Consider the following 23,057-nt stretch of genomic DNA (forward strand, 5'->3'; position numbering starts at 1 on the left):
TTTTTAGCACTCTAAAACCTTTGTTTCATTATTATGCAAATAGAAAATCTTCTACTAATCTCAAATTAGGGATAATTTTGGACAGCTTGTGAAAAAGCTATAGCTTCTTCAATTACCAAACAGGGATAATTTTTGTACCACACCTCCTGAAAAAGCCATGGCTTCTTCTGTGTGCTTGCCTTTTGTATAAACTCCAGCAAGGTATCTGTTCGAAAAAAGAATATGTTTTGGATTATTTTTACAATGTAAAAGTCTAAAAAGTCTTGTGTTGTTAAACATGCTGTTGCTTACTGCCAATTACCTTGCATTTACCTATAGAGAGATATGTTGCGGTCACTTTGACATTTCAAAGGCTGTGTTTATATTAAAGTGCTTCAAGGTCTGTTACACCTCTTTTCTGGGCATATAAAGGCTTAGCACAATTTTCGATTAGTGGCAAACTGATTCTTTGTAAATCAATTTTTTTGTAATACTTTGGCTGCCATGACTTTCAGAGGCCATATATTCCAAAAGGCTACCTCTGACACAATTGGCCCACGCCACTCTGTCTTGCAGATTCCAGAATAAGCCCCAACATCCTTAAACCTCTGTTCAAGGATCTGGTCTTACAACTGGGTACAGTGGATTACTTCCACGGAAGGACTACCATTCAGAAGCATGAACCAGAGGCAGGAAAGGTCATCAAGGAGGGTTAAAGCCAAGAGGTTATGTCAGGGACAAAATTGTAAAGAAAGCGGGTAGTCAGAAGTCAAGCAGAGGACATAGAACAGAAATAATCAGAACAACAAACAGGAGCATAGCACAAAAGTATACACCTGTCCAGCAATCCCTTTGACTGGCAGTGGAGTCAGAGCTTCAGGAATTTAAATAGCTGACTGCCACGCCCAGGGCTCTCAGGAAGCAGTGATTAAAACCTAGACCAAAATTAGCCCCTAGCTCTCTTATAAAGCAGCAACAAAAGTCCCAGGGAAAAAAACAAGACTGGCGCTGTCACCTGTCACAAGCAACAAAGGTGCACTGCTGCCCAGCGGCTAAAGCAGAAACAGAGGAGACATGAATCAGCACTGATGATATACTGGCAAATTCAAATTTGAAAACATTTGATTATCTCTACTTATTGCATGTCACAATAAATCAGGAGTTCACATTTTGATTTTCTTAGGCAGTTTAGGAAATAAAAATTTAAATCCGATTGACTTTTGTGGATAGCATCTCCACTTTGCCACTGTACTAATTCTTATTAGAAATGAACTAAATGATTTTATCAGCTCAAGGCTTATAGCAAACCTGGTGATTTGCAGATATCTGAAAAGTGCAAACAATTTTCGATTAACCAGCAATGAATGCAAAATTGATACTAGTTATGGAGTAAGAAATGTCCAAACTGTATGTGCATGTCAAAATAATTAGACTTACCCTTTGTCATTTCTATATTCAAGGGAAAGCACTAAATAAACTTTATAGAAGAATAACCTAGGGTTATCTTTCAAATCTGGTGAGAGTAATACTAATGAGAATGACCCAAGGGTCATATTTATTAGAGTACTCTTTGGTCAATTCACAAAGTTGCACGAACCACATTGATGCAAATCGGTGTTGCAAATATTATTAAAAATGTGATAATATGTAATATTTTATTCATGAGATCTCCCATGTGCCTGTGTTCCCCCAGGGTAATTCAACAGGGTGGCTTCCCTTCTCAGTCTTTTTCTGTTGTTCTCTTAGCTGAATAGAATAAATAAGAAATTTCTAGCCATAAATAAAGCAATATAAAAAAAATGTCTATCCTTTAACCCGGTCAAGAGGGAATGTCATGTTAGACCCTTTCTTGGATTTAGGGGCTGAATTTAAGGCATATGCCTCTACTCCTTGACTTGGCTTTGCCTAAATGTAGCTTTTGCCTTTTGATATATTTAAGGGCAGAATTTAAGGGTTCCCAAAATATCAGGTTCACCCCTTTTGTTCAAGAAAGTTGTTTTTAGAACTAGTGATACATTCAATGTTGAGAATTTGTACCTAAAGGTTACTTTAATGCTTGAACAATTTTTGAAATGTATAGCCTTGGTCCAATAGTGTTGATCTACAGGAGTCCTATTACCAAGGGACAAAGCATTGAGCTTATCCTTTAATGCCATCAGAGTGTACTTTTTCTTTTGAGCCTGGCACCGCTTTGTTCATGCCAAGGATAAGCTTCTGCTCCTTGGTTTGCACAATCGGCTGGGAGCTATAACATATGAGTATAAATGTAAAATGTAGTTATTCTTTTTTTTTTTTTTAGTTTTTCCTAGTTATTACTTTCTGTACTATTTTGTTTTTACCATATATTTATGATTTTACAGATATCGTTCTACTCAAAAACAACGGTGATCACTTTTTTTACACTGAATATCCAATAAAGGATGGTTGAATCTCTTAGCGAAATTGAGTTTTCAATGGTAGAGATTGGTTTCAACGGATTCTGTTTGGCAAACTTTTAGACAATAACTAATTTCCAAGTTTCAATTCTGTTTTATTATCTGAATATTTTATTGTTTCTTTACAGTACAGAACATTTAAACACAGACATTACTTCCCACAAATAAATCACACAAAGCTATTTGGAGAGGAAGGGAAAGGAAAGGGGTAAGTAGGGAAAAATTTACAACTTCATCTATTCACTATATCAATTTATAACTCATGTGAAGTCAAAGCTGAGCAGGTATTATGCATGGAAACGTCTTTGTATTTTCTATTTTTTTCTGATTTTGCTTTATTTTATCCTTGGCTTTGCTGTACAAGCCTAAGAAATCAGAAAGATAATGCTCTAGGGAAACATCTATGCTTAAAATAGATAAGAACCCTACAAAATAAAATGTTTGCTGAGAGCTTCATGCATATCATTATGGAGATTTGACCTCGGTAGGACATACATCGAGAAAAGCACGTAAAGACTTAAAGATTAGCCATCGTTACCACCTTACATCTTAAGATTTAGTTTGCAATGTTAATTTAATTATTCTTCTGTTATTATGAATCCCTCGTTATTGGTTTTATAGCAAAACGTAATCTTAGGATAATATAGAACTACCCCTCCCCCTTGTCTCATCATGTACACGTTCACCTAACATGACAAAAAGAGAAGATGATATTCAAGTCACACAATCTCATCAGTTTAGAAAGGGCATCGTTTCTGGTATTTCGTGAAAACAATAATTATCTGATATTGTTACCATGTGCCGTTATATGGATATTTAATGCCATTAATGAAATTTAATTAACATCTAATTAAACTGAATGACTGTGACAGGAGGGAAATAAAATATAATTATATCACAAAGGCTTAAAGTAATATTTTAAAGATGGCAACTTGCATTAGTAATTTTCAACTTGTTTGATGGATCATATTTCTAGGGATAATTTTCAGTAAAGTCACTGCAATACATTATTTAGATAATTTTCAAAACAAGATAGTTAAAGTCCATTAAAGTGAATCTATCACCAGGATTTGCTAACTCATCTGAGAGCAGCATAATAGAGGAAAAGAGACCCTGATTCCAGCGATGTATCCCTTAGGTTACTGGGTGCAGCAATTGTGATACAATCACAGTTTTAAATGTAGCATATAACAGAATTCAGAAAGCTATCCCCACCCACACCACATATTTCTGCGTACATTGTCTATTGACAGTGAGCTGCTTATCAGAGGAGGGGCGTGGTGGGACCAGGGTTCATGTGAGCATCAGTCCAGCCAGTGATTCTGTTGATAAAGCCTTCATTGTATGGAAACACAGCTTAATAAGTAACACATCACTGAAATCTGTTTCTCAGCTGCTACTTTATGCTGTCTTCAAATTACATAGCAAAAATCTGATGACAGATTCCCTTTAAGTATTGCCCAATGTAATATACATGTTCATTTGTGTGTGTTTTAAAGGGATTGTTTCATGTAGACAACCTCTTTTCAGATTAAAGAAAGCTCTTTCATGAATCTAGCTTTTGAAACTTCTGGAGATCAGAGATGTAGTATAATGTGTCAGGTTTTCATTTGAACAGTTCTGTATTTTGGCTAGTATGGAGTAATGTCAAGGCATAACAGCTATGGACTTAAACAAGACTTACAGGAGTCCTGAAATGTGGTTTTATAAGAACGCTTTTACAAGCATTGTTTTTGTTGAGTTTTATTTGTTTGCTTTTTTTTCTGTGATTTCTGCAAAACTGCTGCAAAAAACTAAACAAAATTGTAATTGAAATACTGCTGTTATAAAAACTGTGCCTAGTGTGACCAGAGTGTTTTTTAACACCTAAGGCGAGATTCATGGGAAATTCTTTGGACCCATAAGAATCCAACCAGTTTTTCATGAGGAATCCACTTTGTTTTCCAATATATTTACATGGCAGTGTCAAGTTTTAAGTGGAATCCACTATTAATCTGCATGAAGGGGTGATATTTCATTTATTTTTCTTGCAGCGAGATTTGTAAAACCGTCTCTTTAGATTCGCCTTATGACCATCAAAGTGAATTTTCAATTGAATTGAATATAAAAAGAGTATTTGAAGCAGTTTTTGAGATGTTTTTTTGGAATGGAACCTCTTTAAAAACTTCTGCGTGAACCCAGCTTAAGAGTGTATTTACACTTTACAGTAGTTTTCTACAGAGTCAAAATCATGCAAGTGTGTTACCACAAATTGTTACATTTTTCAATGTGGATTTTGGCATTAAAACATCTTTTGCATTGACAATGGAGAAGAAGGAGAAATGTTTTCTCTATCTTCTCCATTGTGTCAGTGAGTGGAAATTGGATTGCAATCAGATGTCATCTGAATGTAGTCTGATTTTTTCAGCATACTCATTGACGTGCGGTCAGATCAAAGTCAGATATGCAGCAATTTTTTCCCTCAGGCAGTGTCTGTCAAAGGAAAAAGTCAAACATGTGCACAGCCCCATAGACTAACATTGGTCTGAGTGCAATCAGATGTATTGTCAGATTGCTCTCAGGCAGCAAATACTCTTGTTTGAACCTGGTATGATATATCCAGCCTCAGTCACTTGTGGAGATAATGTTTTTGGGGTTATGCCATGTCACCTATAAATTTATATACAGGAAGTTGCTCATGTCACTCATGCCAATCACGTCTATGGGTTCTTGAAAAAATTGGTCTGATTTTCACATATCTACATAATGGAGATGAGGTAACAGTTTTTTTTCTCTCCACCTCTGAGAAAGTATGATCCCACTCTGATCAGAGTCTGATTAGAATCTCGGTTGGAGAGAAAAATGGTCATTTGTACCTGCACCCAAGAGTAAAGTTCACACGACAGTAGAAAAAACTGTTCAGAGTTTCATCCAGAAAAGTGGGACGATTTTTTTTCTCACTTGACATCTGTATACAATCCATTTGTTACAGCAACATCTATTAATCATTTATTTACAGTTTCCTATGTTACAGAATTGTAATGTATCCATAACTATCCGATATTATACTGTGCATGGCGTCCGATTTTTTTCACGCACCCATAGACTTGAATGGGTGAGTCTTATCCAATTTATTGAAAAAGCTTTAGTAGAACTCTTATGATTTTCAGTCTGTTACTGGACATTGATACAGTTCAATACACTGTGTTCCAAATTATTATGCAAATAATATTTTCTCAGATTTTCCCAAATTATCTTTATGAATTGCAGTCATTGTAATTTTCCAGTCAAATAACTATTAGAGTACAATTGAAAGGTTTTTGTACAAACTGCCTATGATAACAGTATATTTTTTAAAAAAATTAAAAACTCAAACTGCACTCAAAATGCATGTTCCAAATTATTATGCACAGCAGAGTTTTCAACCTTTTCATTTTAATAAAGAACAAAAAAATGGTCATTTTTGAAATTATAAGCATTAGCAGGTTATTGCAAACTGAAATCAAACAGTTTTCAACTCAAAACTTTATTCTAGGTGATGTTACATTTGCACATAGGACCGCTTGTTCAAAAGGAGCTTATGAACTCTCTCATCCATTGAATTTGTCAGGTTTTGGATGGTTTCTGCTTCCAATTGTTTTGCATGAGGACAGAATACCCTCCCAGAGCTGTTGCTTAGATGTGAACTGCCTCCCGCCATCATAGACACTCCGTTTGATGATGCTCCAGAGGTTCTCAATGGGGTTGAGGTTAGGGGAGCATGGGTGCCACACCATAAGTTTGTCCCCTTTTATGCCCATAGCAGGCAGAGATGCAGATGTGTTATGTGCAGCATGAGACGGGGCATTATGATGCATGAAATGATCTCGATGGTTCAGATGTATGGAGTGGAGGATGGCTGGTTGATGGACACCCCATGCAATCATGGCTACGGCGCTAACAAGGAGGAGATGGAGTAATGTTTTGTGCTGGAATCATGGGGAGAGAGATTGTCTGCCCTTTTAGGATCCCTGAAGGGGTAAAGATGATCTCCATAATGTATGTTGAGTTTCTCAAACAGCACTTACTTTCATGGTTCAAGAAGAAGAACCGTGCATTCCGCAGCAAGATCATTTTCATGCATGATAATGCCCCGTCTCATGCTGCACATAACACATCTGCATCTCTGGCTGCTATGGCATAAAAGGGGACAAACTTATGGTGTGGCCCCCATGGTCCCCTGACCTCAACACCATTGAGAAGCTCTGGAGCATCATCAAAAGGAGTGTCTATGATGGCGGGAGGCAGTTCACATCTAAGCAACAGCTCTGGGAGGGTATTCTGTCCTCATGCAAAACAATTGAAGTAGAAACCATCCAAAACCTGACAAATTCAATGGACGAGAGAGTTCAGAAACTCCTTTCGAACAAGCGGTCCTATGTGCAAATGTAACATCACCTAGAATAAAGTTTTGAGTTGAAAACTGTTTGATTTCAGTTTGTAATAACCTGCTAATGCTTATAATTTCAAAAATGACCATTTTTTGTTCTTTATTAAAATGAAAAGGTTGAAAACTCTGCTGTGCATAATAATATGGAACATGCATTTTGAGTGCAGTTTGAGTTTTTTATTTTTTTAAAACTATACTGTTATCATAGGCAGTTTGTACAAAAACCTTTCAATTGTACTCTAATAGTTATTTGACTGGAAAATTACAATGACTGCAATTCATATAGGTAATTTGGGAAAATCTGAGAAAATATTATTTGTATAATAATTTGGAACACAGTGTATGTTATATAGCTTTAATAAAAATGCAGTGAGACAAAAAAATCAATAAGAAAACAGTAGATGCATTACAAATAGCACATTTTTGGGGCAATTTTTTTTTTTTTAAATTGTTGTTTTTTTGACGCTGATATTTTTTTTCCAATTTTGACTTTCTCAAGGTTTGATGTTTATTTCCATGTGTTTTCCCAAAGAAACTTCCATGGCAAAAAAAAAACCTCACAGAAATAAAAATCATGTTTTTTTATAAGACAGAAAAAATGCAATAACATTTTTTAGATGTGTAGGAAGTCATATCTGATTTATTTGTTTAGTAGCTGGGATATAGGATAGATTCATTTTTAGCTTTCCAAGAGTTTTACAGGATCTAAGGGAACAGCAAAATGTCGTATTCACCTGTATCTTGTTCACAGCTATTGTGCTATATATCATGCCTCAGCTAAATGCAGCTGTGAATGTAAAAACCAAGGCCATACAGTAGTGATTTAGGTGAGCTGGCCCGTCACAAGCTTGTTTTACCGCGCTTGTGGTGATTGAGCACGTGAAATGAAATTTCTTGCTTAGTCGCATTGAGCTGTCTACTTTCCTTCCATATTAAACAGTTGCCCCTTATGAATGTTCATTTCCTCCTCCTGCATCCATTGTGTGCAATCAGCAGCTCGGAGTAAAACTCTTTTTCATTTATTGGCTTAGATCTGCATAAAGTTACAATATTAAAACTGAAATAAAAATACATTTTTAGATAAAACTAACCATGATTTGATAACTATTGTTGAATACCATTTTTTTTAAATGCTCATGCTGCAAATTCAAAATTTTAGGAATTTTTAACTAGTTCAAGCTTCGGTCATTTTCCTACGTTCATGACGAGACTTATTTCTGGTTCTTTTCATCAATGCACTTTTAGCAGCCCTAAAAAAAAATTCTCTTTTGGATATTCAAAAAATGTTACCTCTTTTTTCTTGATACATGGATATTAATTTTAACCCCTTTACAACCTTGAGTTTTTCCATTTTTGCATCTTCATTTTTCCTCCTCTTCTTCCCAGAGCCATAACTTTTTTATTTTTCTTTCAATATGGCCATGTGAGGGCTTTTTTTTTGTGGGACGAGTTGTAATTTTGAACGACACCATTGCTTTTACCATATCGTGTACTGGAAAACAGAAAAAAAAATTGCAAGTGCGGTGAAATTACAAAAAAGTACAATTCTACATTAGTTTTTTTTTACCATGTTCACTAAATGCTAAAACTGACCTGCCATTATTATTCTCCAGGTCATTACGAGTTCGTAGACACCAAGCATGTATATGTTCTTTTTTATTTAAGTGGTGAAAACAAATTCCAAAGTTTGTAAAAAAAAGAAAAAAAAAAAATGGCCCTTTTTTCCAAGACCCGTAGCGTCTCCATTTTTTGGGATCTGGGGGCCGGGTGAGGGATTATTTTTTGTGCATCAAGCTGACATTTTTATTGATACCATTTTGGTGTAGATACAATGTTTTGATCGACCGTTATTGGATTTTATTGCAATGTTGCGGTGACCAAAAAAACATAATTCTGTCATTTTGATTTTTTTCTCGTTACGTCGTTTACTGATCAGATTAATTATTTTTATATATTGATAGATCAGGCGATTCTGAGCTTGGTGACACCAAATATGTGTTTTTTATTTTAATTGTTTTATTGAGAATGGGACGAAAGGGGAGTGATTTGAACTTTTACACTTTTTTTAATATTTTAAAAAAAATTTTTTTTACTTTACACTTGCTTCAATAGTTTCCGTGGGAGACTAGAATCTGCGATCATCTGATCGCCTCTGTTATCTATAGCTGGGCTTCAGCCATGCTGTATGCAACAAAAGTGCTCATCTGCTATGAGAGCCTACCGCTGGGCGGCGCTCATAGCAGGTCATGCCAACTCATCGGCAACCCATGATCATGTGACAGGTGCGCCGATTTTCGGGTCATATGACGCACTTCCAGAGCCGCCATGTTAAATGCCGCTGTCGGAGTTTGACAGTGGCATTTAACATGTTAACAGCAAAAATCAGATCGCGATTCCACCTGCGGCTGTTAGGGGCACATGACAGCTAATCAGATCAGCTGTCATGTGCCAGAAAAGATGTGGGCTCATTGCCGGAGTCCGCATCAAACAGGGGGAGGCGACTTCGGATGTACTTAAATGTCTAAGGTCGTAAAGGGGTTAATGTTATTATTGTAATCATTTTTTTTATATCAGGGGAAAATGTCAAGAAAAATAGGAAATACTTGTCTAATAACCCTTATTTCATTTTTTTTATGTTTTTTACTGCCATATTTCAAATTGTTTTTCCTTTTCCTTAGAAATGATTTTTATATATTGAACATATAATTTTTTTACAGGGTCAGGGCTATAAACAATATTTTTCTTGATTTTTTTATTCATTTATTCCCTTATTTCACACTCTGTACCCAATAAGCTTTTAAAGAACGTTGGGAGGCATTTGAACATATGAATAATTTTTTTTATTGCTGTTTTTTCCTGTAACTGGGGCTTATATATTAGCCCCAATTACAGGGAAACTCAGCATCCTGGCTGCATAGCAGAGCCGACTAGGTCTCCTGGGACTCAGCAGCTCCAGCTCCCTATCTACAACCATCAATCACATGATCACTGGGTATGCAGTAGGAAGCACTGATCTGTATACACTGCGCTCATTCAGCATTACAGTATGTACACTGTGATTAGGAAGGCAGACATCACAATAAGTTATGTCTGCCTTTTCTATTGAGAGTCTGGCTGTGTCTGACAGCTGAATTCCTGTCCCACAGCCATACAATCTCCTGCAAGCTGCTTACTCTACAATGACGTTTTAGAACGTAAGTGCAGAGTAAAGTATGGACCACCTGAATTTTTAAAGACTTTGGGTGTTCTGGACCTGGATGGACAATACATGCTTTTTCACACAGTATGGTTTTAGTGTTAAAGCTTTAACAATTATAGCAATATGCTCAGTTACTATTACTTTTATTATGTTACTTATATTCTGAAACACATTGGCGGAACCTATCAAGGCCTGCTTTCTTCTAGCAGAAAGAGAAATTGCAAATTTTTGTGTATAACTGTTTGGATTATGCTGGCTGCAGAATGATGGAAACCTTGTAACTCTTTGAGGGTAAGTGCACACTGAGTTTTTTTAGGCTTTTTTTGGAGGTGTGTCCACTTCAAAAACAAGTTCAAAAATCTTTTAAAAAATGCTTGAAAAACTTTTCCTATTCTTTTCAATTGTAAAACCACTTTGTAGTTCATATGTTCAGTGCTTTGAGAAGTTTTTTTTCAACTTCAATTTTTGAAAAACACTTGATGGGAAAAAAATATTGTATTTTTCATACCATAAGATGCACTTTTTTCCCCAAAATTTGGGAGGAAAATGGGGGTGCGTCTTATGGTCCGAACGTAGAGCTTACCTGCTGGTGGAGCTTGATCGCAGGGACCTCTGTTCCCTCCCTCCTTCAGGAACCCGGCGGTGGCAGCAGAAGAGGTTCTGGTGTCTGGCTGGGGGCCGGTGAGTGGTGTGCATGGCACAGCAGTGTGCGTGGCTTTCCGGTGTGCGCAGCCATCTTCCTGAAGCTGTGATCTACAGGAAAATTGCCACTCGAGACAGCGCATGCGCAGACTGGTAGCTCGGGAGGCCATTTTCCTGTAGATCTTCCTGACAGCTTCAAGAAGATGGCCGCTACACTGGAAAGCTGCGGACACTGCTCTGTCACGCCGCTCACCGACCCCCAGCCAGACACCGGCCCTCAGTCAGACCCTAGCCCCGGCCCCCAGCCAGATACAGGCCGCCAGCCAGACACTGGCTTCGGCCCCCAGCCAGACACCGGCCCCAGGCACCGGCCCCCAGCTAAACACCGTTCCCGCCCCCGGCCAGGCACCGGTCCTCAGCCAGACACTGGACCTCAGCCAGACACCAGGCCTCAGCCATGTTACCTCGTCAGCTGCAGTCGCCAGGTTCCTGAGGGAGGGAACGGAGGGCCCTGCGATCCTGCTCCACCACCTCCGCAACTCCCCGCTGCAAGAGCATCGGCTTCCTGAGGGACCCTGCCTCCTGTGACCCTCACTCCACCGCCCCCCAGGTAAGATTCAGACTATGAGACGGACCCCCACCTTATAAAAAAATTTTTTTTCCTATATTCCACCCTAAAATTTGGGGTGCGTCTTATGGTCCGGTGCGTCTTGTAGTCGGAAAAATACGGTAAATGCATTTCACTTCTTGGAAGTTGCACCTGATAGAATCCACTATAAGTAGGTACTCTTAAAATAAAAGACTGCAAATATATTTCAGGGAAAAAAAATTCAAAATGCTTCAAAGCCTTAACAAAGAAGGAGCACTTCCAAAAGTGATTTTCAATTCAACACTCTGTCATTTATGAATGTTTCAAAAAGCTCCATGTGCACATAGCCTTATCAGTCTTTTCTGGGCTCCTCTTTGCCTGATTGATAACATCATCAAAGTTCAGCTCGGACCCTAAAATGTGACATCCAATTTGTGAAGAATAACTTCACTGCAAATTGAATTTCCCAGGAGAATCTGCACAATTTGGCAAACTTTGAATTTTTCAGATCTGCTCATCTCTAATCATATGTGAACTGTGCAGCGGTCATTGTGCGGAGAGGAGGGGTGGAGCTGTGACAGTCGTCTATTTTGAATGGTGGATTCTCTATTATCCATATAGCTGTTATGTTTCATTGTAATCTGTCTGTGATTATGATACTGTATATAGTAGTGCCTAATGAAAAGTGATTTCTTCAGTTTAAGAAGTGTTAGCCTATTACAAGTCTAACGGCCAGAATGATGACTGCAAGAGTCCTGGTTTATTTCCAAATTTAGGTAGTATATTGGAAAATGTAAAAAATATATGCAAAAGAAGGTTTAATATAAAAACTTACTGTAAACAATAGGTCATTTTCTGTCAATACATTCTTTTTAATTATGTACAGAGGCCAAGTGATTTAATCTAACCCAATTAAAGCTAAAAAGCTAAAGTGCTAGAAGCAATCTGTATTTATAGTTTATGTTGCCTTTGGCCACTCTTGTTAGTATATCCTAAAGAAGCAAAAAAATCCATATCCATTGCCCACTTCTTTCTGTTCTATTCTTTAGAGAAAATTCTAAAAACAGGTTAGGACTCAAGAGGCAACATGATTATGCCTTCCAGGTATATAGCTATAGCACTTACTAAATTGTCATTTAATAAAGGGTTAAAGAGAATAACTAAACTTTTTTTTAAAATGTAACTATTGATTAGCTTTTGTAAAATTATGAATCTTTGTAATATACTTTATTAGCTTATTTTGCTTCTTTCTGTCTTTAAAAACATGCTGAAAGTGTCTGCCTAGTTTATTCTGTCTTCGTTGATGAATTGAACTGCAAGTCCGTCCTCATATACAACCAGCAAAAATTGGCAGCAAGCCAAATAGGCCAATGTAAAGGGGTAATCAGAAGGATGGTAGTCATAAACAGCTTACAAACACAGCAAAGACATAACATATATGTGACATCTGTGCCGGTTTCTGCTGTGGCCACTAGGCGGTGCCACACGGATGTTGCGGGTGATACTTGAAAGCAAGAATCCTATTTTATTCCTGGGACTTATGGCTCTGGCCCGTCCAGAACTACATGGTTAATCTTGTTGATTTGGTTTCTGTCTGCTGCCAGCACTGGGTGGGGTTGATCTACATAACCCCCTGAAAGCCAGTTCTCACTGTCAGTCAATAGTTCAGCTTTCCTGATTCAGACCTTTGTGCTGTACTTCTATGTTTTGTCCTGATTATACTCATTCTTTGACCTCCTCTTCATATTTGACTACCCGCTTGCTTTATGATTCTGTTCCTGACATGACTTCTTGGAGTTAATCATGCTTAGAGATCTGTCCTACCACTGAAGGATAGCCTTTCCATGGCAGCAATCCACTGGATCCAGTTTTAAAACCAGAACCTTGTATAAGGGTTAAAGGGTATCAGGGTTCCTCTGGAGTCTGCCAAAAGCCATAGCCCCACTATCAGTATTAGGTCAATATTTTTTCTCAGGAGTGGGAGACAAAACCAGGAGTGGGTGATAAATAGAGATGAGCGTTGTTCTACTCGAACTGTTCGCCAATCTCAAATTCGAGCTGTTTTGGGCGGTGTTCGAGCCGTTCGACGAACACGAACAATTTGAGAAAAATTCGGCTGCTCGAGGTTATGTTCGATAACTGTTCGTGCACCAAAATCATAACTGGATTTTTTCTCAGTAATGATAAAAATTAATGTTAATACGCAGTTTGAGTGTACAGCGGGGTGGGGGGAGGGGCAGGGGATGGATCTCTGCAGGAACAATGAAGATCTCCATTTTTATTTCTCTTTCCCGCATTTACAGTGGGGAGGTGCAATCTGTCAGCCTATCAGCAGCGCACACACGGAGCGAAGTGCTTTTTTTCACACAAGCAAGGGCATGTGTCATTGGCAGTGTATGTCACATGTCCTTGCCCTATAAGACCAAGCCATTTTCCCCGTCGCCACCATTTTCTCACTGCTGCAGCTGCGTGTTAGACGGCACCGCTGTTGCTGTGTGCGCTATACCTTGTTAATTTCAAGCCAATTTTCGCACAAATCTACAGATAGCTTGGGAGTAGGGAATAGTTGTGATTGCAGTCCTTTTAAGGACTAGTTTACAGCATTTCCTACGACTTTTATCAGGCAGGTCTGTGCTCTTAAATAGATAGATTGTGGGAGTAAAGACTAATTGTAATTGGAGTCCTTTTCAGGACTAGGTTACATCAGTTCCTATCAGTTTTTGCCAGGCAGGTCTGTGCCAGTGCTGTGCAAGTTTTTTTCACAGCATTTGGCTGAATCTAGCAAAGCTAATCCTTTTTGGCCTATTGCAGAGTGTGTTAGTCAGTGGAGTAGCCTATCTGTGTTGCAAGATATACCACCTGTGTATAGAATACCAATTTTTTACTGCACCTAGTGAAGTAAAATCTTTTGGGCATAGCATCATTCTATTAGTCCATCTATACTGACCTCCATCAGGTTGCAATTTGAATATAATTTTTTTCTGCATCTAGCTCTGAAAAAATATTGGGCTTCTAGCTGTGTGTGGGACTTGTTGTATTAGTCCATCTATACTGACCTCCATCAGGTTGCAAACTGCATATATTTTTTTCTTCAACTACCTCTGAAAAAATATTGGGCTTCTAGCTGTGTGTGGGACTTGTTCTATTAATCCATCTATACAGACCTCCATCAGGTTGCAAACTGAATATATTTTTTTCTGCATCTACCTCTGAAAAAATATTGGGCTTCTAGCTGTGTGTGGGACTTGTTGTATTAGTCCATCTATACTGACCTCCATCAGGTTGCAAACTGAATATATTTTTTTCTGCATCTACCTCTGAAAAAATATTGGGCTTCTAGCTGTGTGTGGGACTTGTTGTATTAGTCCATCTATACAGACCTCCATCAGGTTGCAAACTGAATATATTTTTTTCTGCATCTACCTCTGAAAAAATATTGGGCTTCTAGCTGTGTGTGGGACTTGTTGTATTAGTCCATCTATACTGACCTCCATCAGGTTGCAAACTGAATATATTTTTTTCTGCATCTACCTCTGAAAAAATATTGGGCTTCTAGCTGTGTGTGGGACTTGTTCTATTAATCCATCTATACAGACCTCCATCAGGTTGCAAACTGAATATATTTTTTTCTGCATCTACCTCTGAAAAAATATTGGGCTTCTAGCTGTGTGTGGGACTGGTTGTATTAGTCCATCTATACTGACCTCCATCAGGTTGCAAACTGAATATATTTTTTTCTGCATCTACCTCTGAAAAAATATTGGGCTTCTAGCAGTGTGTGGGACTTGTTCTATTAATCCATCTATACAGACCTCCATCAGGTTGCAAACTGAATATATTTTTTTCTGCATCTACCTCTGAAAAAATATTGGGCTTCTAGCTGTATGTGGGACTTGTTGTATTAGTCCATCTATACTGACCTCCATCAGGTTGCAAACTGAATATATTTTTTTCTGCATCTACCTCTGAAAAAATATTGGGCTTCTAGCTGTGTGTGGGACTTGTTCTATTAATCCATCTATACAGACCTCCATCAGGTTGCAAACTGAATATATTTTTTTCTGCATCTACCTCTGAAAAAATATTGGGCTTCTAGCTGTGTGTGGGACTTGTTGTATTAGTCCATCTATACTGACCTCCATCAGGTTGCAAACTGAATATATTTTTTTCTGCATCTACCTCTGAAAAAATATTGGGCTTCTAGCTCTGTGTGGGACTTGTTCTATTAATCCATCTATACAGACCTCCATCAGGTTGCAAACTGAATATATTTTTTTCTGCATCTACCTCTGAAAAAATATTTGGCCTTCTAGCAGTGTGTGGGACTTTCTCTATTAGTCCATCTATACTGACCTCCATCAGGTTGCAAATGAAAAATAATTTTTATCTGCATCTAGCTCTGAAAAAATATTTGGCCTTCTAGCAGTGTGTGGGACTTTCTCTATTAGTCCATCTATACTGACCTCCATCAGGTTGCAAATTGAATATAATTTTTTTCTGCATCTAACCCAGCCAATAGTTTTGGCCTAATACCACAGTTTGGCCACTCAGCTCTGCTCGGTTCCCATCCATTGTTTTTTTGTGCAAACAACTCCAGAGTTGTTAATTAGTTAACCACCAAAATGAGTGGAAAAAGGCCTGCTGCTGGTGGAAAGGGGAATAGGCGTGTTGGGAAGGGGAAAAAAGGTTGTGTCCGTGGGGTAGGTGTTAAAGCAACAGTAGCATCTGCAGAAGAAAGACCATCTTCCAGCCAAACTAAAATGTCTACTTCTTTTAGCGGACAATGTGATAAGATCCCTTTCTTACGGCCACGCCAATCGCTACAAATTCCAGATGAGGCACAAAAACAGCAGGTGCTTCAACTGATATCAAGTGCTCCTTTAAGTGGGCTCTCCTCCACATCAACTTCAAACATCACAAATACTCCAGTCCTCAAAGGTGTCACCCCAATCGCACTTGCTTCCTCACAGCTCCCAAATCTCCAGCTGCCCGTCTGAGTATGAGGTAGAACAGATGGTTGAGTCTGCAGAGCTGTTTACTCATACTATAGCCTGGGAATCAGAGGTCGACTCCAGCGCTTCTGTGAATCCAGACGAGGAAATGATCTGCACTGATGCCCAGAATCTTTATGAGTCGGATCCAGGACCAGACGCAGAAGGTTCTGACCATAATGTAGACCCTCATTCCCAAACTGTAACTCCTGTTGGTGGAGACAATGAGGAAGACGATGATAAGACTCAAATACCTGATTGGAGCGACAACTTTAGTTTTTTGTCAGGGCAGGATCAGGTTGGCTCTGAGGACGACGGGTGTGATAACGCACAGGGTGATGATGATGAGGTTGGAGATCCCACTTACTGTCAACCCACAGTCAGCCAAGAGATGAGGTCAGCAGAGGAGGTGGAGGAGGATGCTAGTGACGACGAGGTCAGGTTGCGCCTTCCTGGACAGAGACGTAGTACTGGAAGCACGTCAACAACTGCATCCTCAAACACAACTCTGCCTCTCACCACAAGTCGTGGTGGCTCTTCAGGTCGCATGGGTGCTAAGCCTTGCATAGCCTGGGCATTTTTTCAGATCGATAAAGATGACCCAACTCGTGTTATCTGTAACATTTGTCAGCAAAAGCTAAGTAGAGGCCAAAAAATACATAGTTTGAGTACTTCATGCATGAACCGGCACATGGACATGAAGCATAAGTTGCAGTGGGAAGCTCAGTGTGCTACAATGCGGCCTAGCCGGCCGGGCCAACCACCGTCTGCCATATCTTGTGCATCCGCGGCCTCTTCATCCTCTGTGACTGGGGGGACAGCAGTCACACCTGTTTTGGGGCGCAGACCTGCCACCTCTTTACCCGCAACAGCCAGCGTGATTGGCAGGTCATCATTTTCTTTGGAGGTGGAAACACCAGCTGGTGTTGAGCGCTGTCCGACATCGATAGCACCACCTTTGGATCAAGGCAACCTAACATGTCCGCGTGCATCTTCCTCACAGACCGGCAGTTTGCCGGGGACACCCTTATCAACCCCGTCTAAGCACAATAGCCAGCCCTCGGTCCCTCAGATGTGGACAAGTAAAAGACCATTTCCTCCTAGCCATGAGAAAGCTAAGAGGTTGAATTTCACCATCTGCAAGTTCTTGGCTACAGAAATGCTGCCTTTCTGCCTGGTGGACACAGAGGATTTTCGAGACCTTATGTCCGTCGCAGTGCCCCAGTACCAGATGCCCAGTCAGCACTACTTCTCAAAGAAAGGTGTGCCTGCGCTCCACCAGCATGTCGCACACAACATCACCGCTTCTTTGAGAAACTCTGTGTGTGACAGGGTGCATTTCACCACAGACACTTGGACGAGTAGGCATGGACAGGGGCGTTACATGTCGCTGACTGGGCACTGGGTAACTATGGTGACAGCAGGACAAGGGGCTGCTGTCCAAGTCTTGCCGTCCCCACGAGTTGTGCGTCAATCCTCTTTATGTCAAAGTTCCTCCACTGCTTCTGCCTCCTCAACCTCCTCTCGGTCTTCCACCTGCACCCAATGCCTGTCTGGTCATGCCACAAGCTTTCCAACTGCGCAGAAGGGATCCTGCACACCTCCTTACTATGCTGGCAGTAGGGCTCAACGTCATCAGGCGGTTTTTACATTGAAATGTCTGGGAAATGTGAGTCACACAGCTGAGGAGTTGTGGTCAGCTCTGGAGAACCAATTTCATGAATGGTTCTCTCCACTGGACCTGAAACCAGGGAAGGCCGTGTGCGACAATGCTGCAAACCTGGGTGCGGCCCTTCGCTGGGGCAATGTCACACACATGCCTTGTATGGCTCACGTGTTGAACCTGGTTGTCCAGCAATTTTTAGCCCACTATCCCAGACTAGATGGCCATCTGCAGAGGGCACGGTCACTGTGTGCTCACTTTCGCCGTTCGCATCCTGCAGCTCAGCGACTTACATCTCTACAGAAGTTGTTGGGCCTGCCACTTCACCGGCTAAAATGCGATGTGCCTACCCGGTGGAATTCAACTCAGCACATGTTGCAGCGACTGTGGCAGCACCGACAAGCCCTGGTGCAATACGTTCTGACGTATAGCCTGGGCCAACGAGATCCAGAGGTGGGGCAAATCACGCTGGAGGAGTGGTCTCAGATCAGGGACCTATGCACCCTTCTGCACAGTTTTGAAATGGCGACGAAGATGTTTAGTGCTGACGATTAGAGATGAGCGTTGTTCTACTCGAACTGTTCGCCAATCTCAAATTCGAGCTGTTTTGGGCGGTGTTCGAGCCGGTCGGCGAACACGAACAATTTGAGAAAAATTCGGCTGTTCGAGGTTATGTTCGATAACTGTTCGTGCACCAAAATCATAACTGGATTTTTTCTCAGTAATGATGAAAATTAATGTTAATACGCAGTTTGAGTGTACAGCGGGGCGGGGGGAGGGGCAGGGGATGGATCTCTGCAGGAACAATGAAGATCTCCATTTTTTTTTCTCTTTCCCGCATTTGCAGTGGGGAGGTGCAATCTGTCAGCCTATCAGCAGCGCACACACGGAGCGAAGTGCTTTTTTTCACACAAGCAAGGGCATGTGTGATTGGCAGTGTATGTCACATGTCCTTGCCCTATAAGACCAAGCCATTTTCCCCGTCGCCACCATTTTCTCACTGCTGCAGCTGCGTGTTAGACGGCACCGCTGTTGCTGTGTGCGCTATACCTTGTTAATTTCAAGCCAATTTTCGCACAAATATACAGATAGCTTGGGAGTAGGGAATAGTTGTGATTGCAGTCCTTTTAAGGACTAGGTTACAGCATTTCCTACGACTTTTATCAGGCAGGTCTGTGCTCTTAAATAGATAGATTGTGGGAGTAAAGACTAATTGTAATTGGAGTCCTTTTCAGGACTAGGTTACATCAGTTCCTATCAGTTTTTGCCAGGCAGGTCTGTGCCAGTGCTGTGCAAGTTTTTTTCACAGCATTTGGCTGAATCTAGCAAAGCTAATCCTTTTTGGCCTATTGCAGAGTGTGTTAGTCAGTGGAGTAGCCTATCTGTGTTGCAAGATATACCACCTGTGTATAGAATACCAATTTTTTTACTGCACCTAGTGAAGTAAAATCTTTTGGGCATAGCATCATTCTATTAGTCCATCTATACTGACCTCCATCAGGTTGCAAACTGAATATAATTTTTTTCTGCATCTAGCTCTGAAAAAATATTTGGGCTTCTAGCAGTGTGTGGGACTTGGTCTATTAGTCCATCTATACTGACCGCCATCAGGTTGCAAATTAAAAATAATTTTTTTCTTCGTTTAGCTCTGAAAAAATATTTGGGCTTCTAGCAGTGTGTGGGACTTGTTCTATTAGTCCTTCTATACTGACCTCCAGCAGGTTGCAAATTGAATATAATTTTTTTCTGCATCTAGCTCTGAAAAAATATTTGGGCTTCTAGCGGTGTGTGGGACTTGGTCTATTAGTCCATCTATACTGACCTCCATCAGGTTGCAAATTAAAAATAATTTTTTTCTGCATCTAGCTCTGAAAAAATATTTGGGCTTCTAGCAGTGTGTGGGACTTGGTCTATTAGTCCATCTATACTGACCTCCATCAGGTTGCAAATTAAAAATAATTTTTTTCTTCATTTATCTCTGAAAAAATATTTGGGCTTCTAGCAGCGTGTGGGACTTGTTCTATTAGTCCATCTATACTGACCTCCATCAGGTTGCAAATTAAAAATATTTTTTTTCTGCATCTAGCTCTGAAAAAATATTTGGGCTTCTAGCAGTGTGTGGTACTTGGTCTATTAGTCCATCTATACTGACCTCCATCAGGTTGCAAATTAAAAATAATTTTTTTCTGCATCTAGCTCTGAAAAAATATTTGGGCTTCTAGCAGTGTGTGGGACTTGGTCTATTAGTCCATCTATACTGACCTCCATCAGGTTGCAAATTGAATAAAAAAATTTTCTGCATCTAGCTCTGAAAAAATATTTGGGCTTCTAGCGGTGTGTGGGACTTGGTCTATTAGTCCATCTATACTGACCTCCATCAGGTTGCAAATTAAAAATAATTTTTTTCTGCATCTAGCTCTGAAAAAATATTTGGGCTTCTAGCAGTGTGTGGGACTTGGTCTATTAGTCCATCTATACTGACCTCCATCAGGTTGCAAATTAAAAATAATTTTTTTCTTCATTTAGCTCTGAAAAAATATTTGGGCTTCTAGCAGTGTGTGGGACTTGTTCTATTAGTCCTTCTATACTGACGTCCAGCAGGTTGCAAATTGAATATAATTTTTTTCTGCATCTAGCTCTGAAAAAATATTTGGGCTTCTAGCGGTGTGTGGGACTTGGTCTATTAGTCCATCTATACTGACCTCCATCAGGTTGCAAATTAAAAATAATTTTTTTCTGCATCTAGCTCTGAAAAAATATTTGGGCTTCTAGCAGTGTGTGGGACTTGGTCTATTAGTCCATCTATACTGACCTCCATCAGGTTGCAAATTAAAAATAATTTTTTTCTGCATCTAGCTCTGAAAAAATATTTGGGCTTCTAGCAGTGTGTGGGACTTGGTCTATTAGTCCATCTATACTGACCTCCATCAGGTTGCAAATTAAAAATAATTTTTTTCTTCATTTAGCTATGAAAAAATATTTGGGCTTCTAGCAGTGTGTGGGACTTGTTCTATTAGTCCTTCTATACTGACCTCCAGCAGGTTGCAAATTGAATATAATTTTTTTCTGCATCTAGCTCTGAAAAAATATTTGGGCTTCTAGCGGTGTGTGGGACTTGGTCTATTAGTCCATCTATACTGACCTCCATCAGGTTGCAAATTAAAAATAATTTTTTTCTGCATCTAGCTCTGAAAAAATATTTGGGCTTCTAGCGGTGTGTGGGACTTGGTCTATTAGTCCATCTATACTGACCTCCATCAGGTTGCAAATTAAAAATAATTTTTTTCTGCATCTAGCTCTGAAAAAATATTTGGGCTTCTAGCAGTGTGTGGGACTTGGTCTATTAGTCCATCTATACTGACCTCCATCAGGTTGTAAATTGAATAAAAAAAATTTCTGCATCTAGCTCTGAAAAAATATTTGGGCTTCTAGCGGTGTGTGGGACTTGGTCTATTAGTCCATCTATACTGACCTCCATCAGGTTGCAAATTAAAAATAATTTTTTTCTGCATCTAACCCAGCCAATAGTTTTGGCCTAATACCACAGTTTGGCCACTCAGCTCTGCTCGGTTACCATCCATTGTTTTTTTGTGCAAACAACTCCAGAGTTGTGAATTAGTTAACCACCAAAATGAGTGGAAAAAGGCCTGCTGCTGGTGGAAAGGGGAATAGGCGTGTTGGGAAGGGGAAAAAAGGTTGTGTCCGTGGGGTAGGTGCAGAAGAAAGACCATCTTCCAGCCAAACTAAAATGTCTACTTCTTTTAGCGGACAATGTGATAAGATCCCTTTCTTACGGCCACGCCAATCGCTACAAATTCCAGATGAGGCACAAAAACAGCAGGTGCTTCAACGGATATCAAGTGCTCCTTTAAGTGGGCTCTCCTCCACATCAACTTCAACATCACAAATACTCCAGTCCTCAAAGGTGTCACCCAAATCGCACTTGCTTCCTCACAGCTCCCAAATCTCCAGCTGCCTGTCTGAGTATGAGGTAGAACAGATGGTTGAGTCTGCAGAGCTGTTTACTCATACTATAGCCTGGGAATCAGAGGTCGACTCCAGCGCTTCTGTGAATCCAGACGAGGAAATGATCTGCACTGATGCCCAGAATCTTTATGAGTCGGATCCAGGACCAGACGCAGAAGGTTCTGACCATAATGTAGACCCTCATTCCCAAACTGTAACTCCTGTTGGTGGAGACAATGAGGAAGACGATGATAAGACTCAAATACCTGATTGGAGCGACAACTTTAGTTTTTTGTCAGGGCAGGAACAGGTTGGCTCTGAGGACGACGGGTGTGATAACGCACAGGGTGATGATGATGAGGTCGGAGATCCCACTTACTGTCAACCCACAGTCAGCCAAGAGATGAGGTCAGCAGAGGAGGTGGAGGAAGATGCTAGTGACGACGAGGTCAGGTTGCGCCTTCCTGGACAGAGACGTAGTACTGGAAGCACGTCAACAACTGCATCCTCAAACACAACTCTGCCTCTCACCACAAGTCGTGGTGGCTCTTCAGGTCGCATGGGTGCTAAGCCTTGCATAGCCTGGGCATTTTTTCAGATCGATAAAGATGACCCAACTCGTGTTATCTGTAACATTTGTCAGCAAAAGCTAAGTAGAGGCCAAAAAATACATAGTTTGAGTACTTCATGCATGAACCGGCACATGGACATGAAGCATAAGTTGCAGTGGGAAGCTCAGTGTGCTACAATGCGGTCTAGCCGGCCGGGCCAACCACCGTCTGCCATATCTTGTGCATCCGCGGCCTCTTCATCCTCTGTGACTGGGGGGACAGCAGTCACACCTGTTTTGGGGCGCAGACCTGCCACCTCTTTACCCGCAACAGCCAGCGTGATTGGCAGGTCATCATTTTCTTTGGAGGTGGTAACACCAGCTGGTCTTGAGCGCTGTCCGACATCGATAGCACCACCTTTGGATCAAGGCAACCTAACATGTCCGCCTGCATCTTCCTCACAGACCGGCAGTTTGCCGGGGACACCCTTATCAACCCCGTCTAAGCACAATAGCCAGCCCTCGGTCCCTCAGATGTGGACAAGTAAAAGACCATTTCCTCCTAGCCATGAGAAAGCTAAGAGGTTGAATTTCACCATCTGCAAGCTCTTGGCTACAGAAATGCTGCCTTTCCG

At 40.5% G+C, this 23,057-nt stretch overlaps 1 protein-coding gene across 1 annotated transcript in view; it reads left to right on the plus strand.

Moving 5' to 3' along the window:
- The window catches only part of GRIN2D (glutamate ionotropic receptor NMDA type subunit 2D), a 1,421,508-nt gene that overhangs the window by 217,592 nt on the left and 1,180,859 nt on the right, over nt 1–23,057 (plus strand). The window contains exon 3 of the mRNA XM_073656309.1: nt 2,543–2,622. The gene's annotated coding sequence lies outside the window, so the exon portion shown is untranslated. The remainder of the gene's footprint in view (nt 1–2,542; nt 2,623–23,057) is intronic.

Source organism: Phyllobates terribilis, unplaced genomic scaffold, assembly GCF_046119375.1.
Source record: "Phyllobates terribilis strain yellow unplaced genomic scaffold, ASM4611937v1 Scaffold_12__6_contigs__length_324123572, whole genome shotgun sequence".
Taxonomy (NCBI): Eukaryota; Metazoa; Chordata; class Amphibia; order Anura; family Dendrobatidae; genus Phyllobates; species Phyllobates terribilis.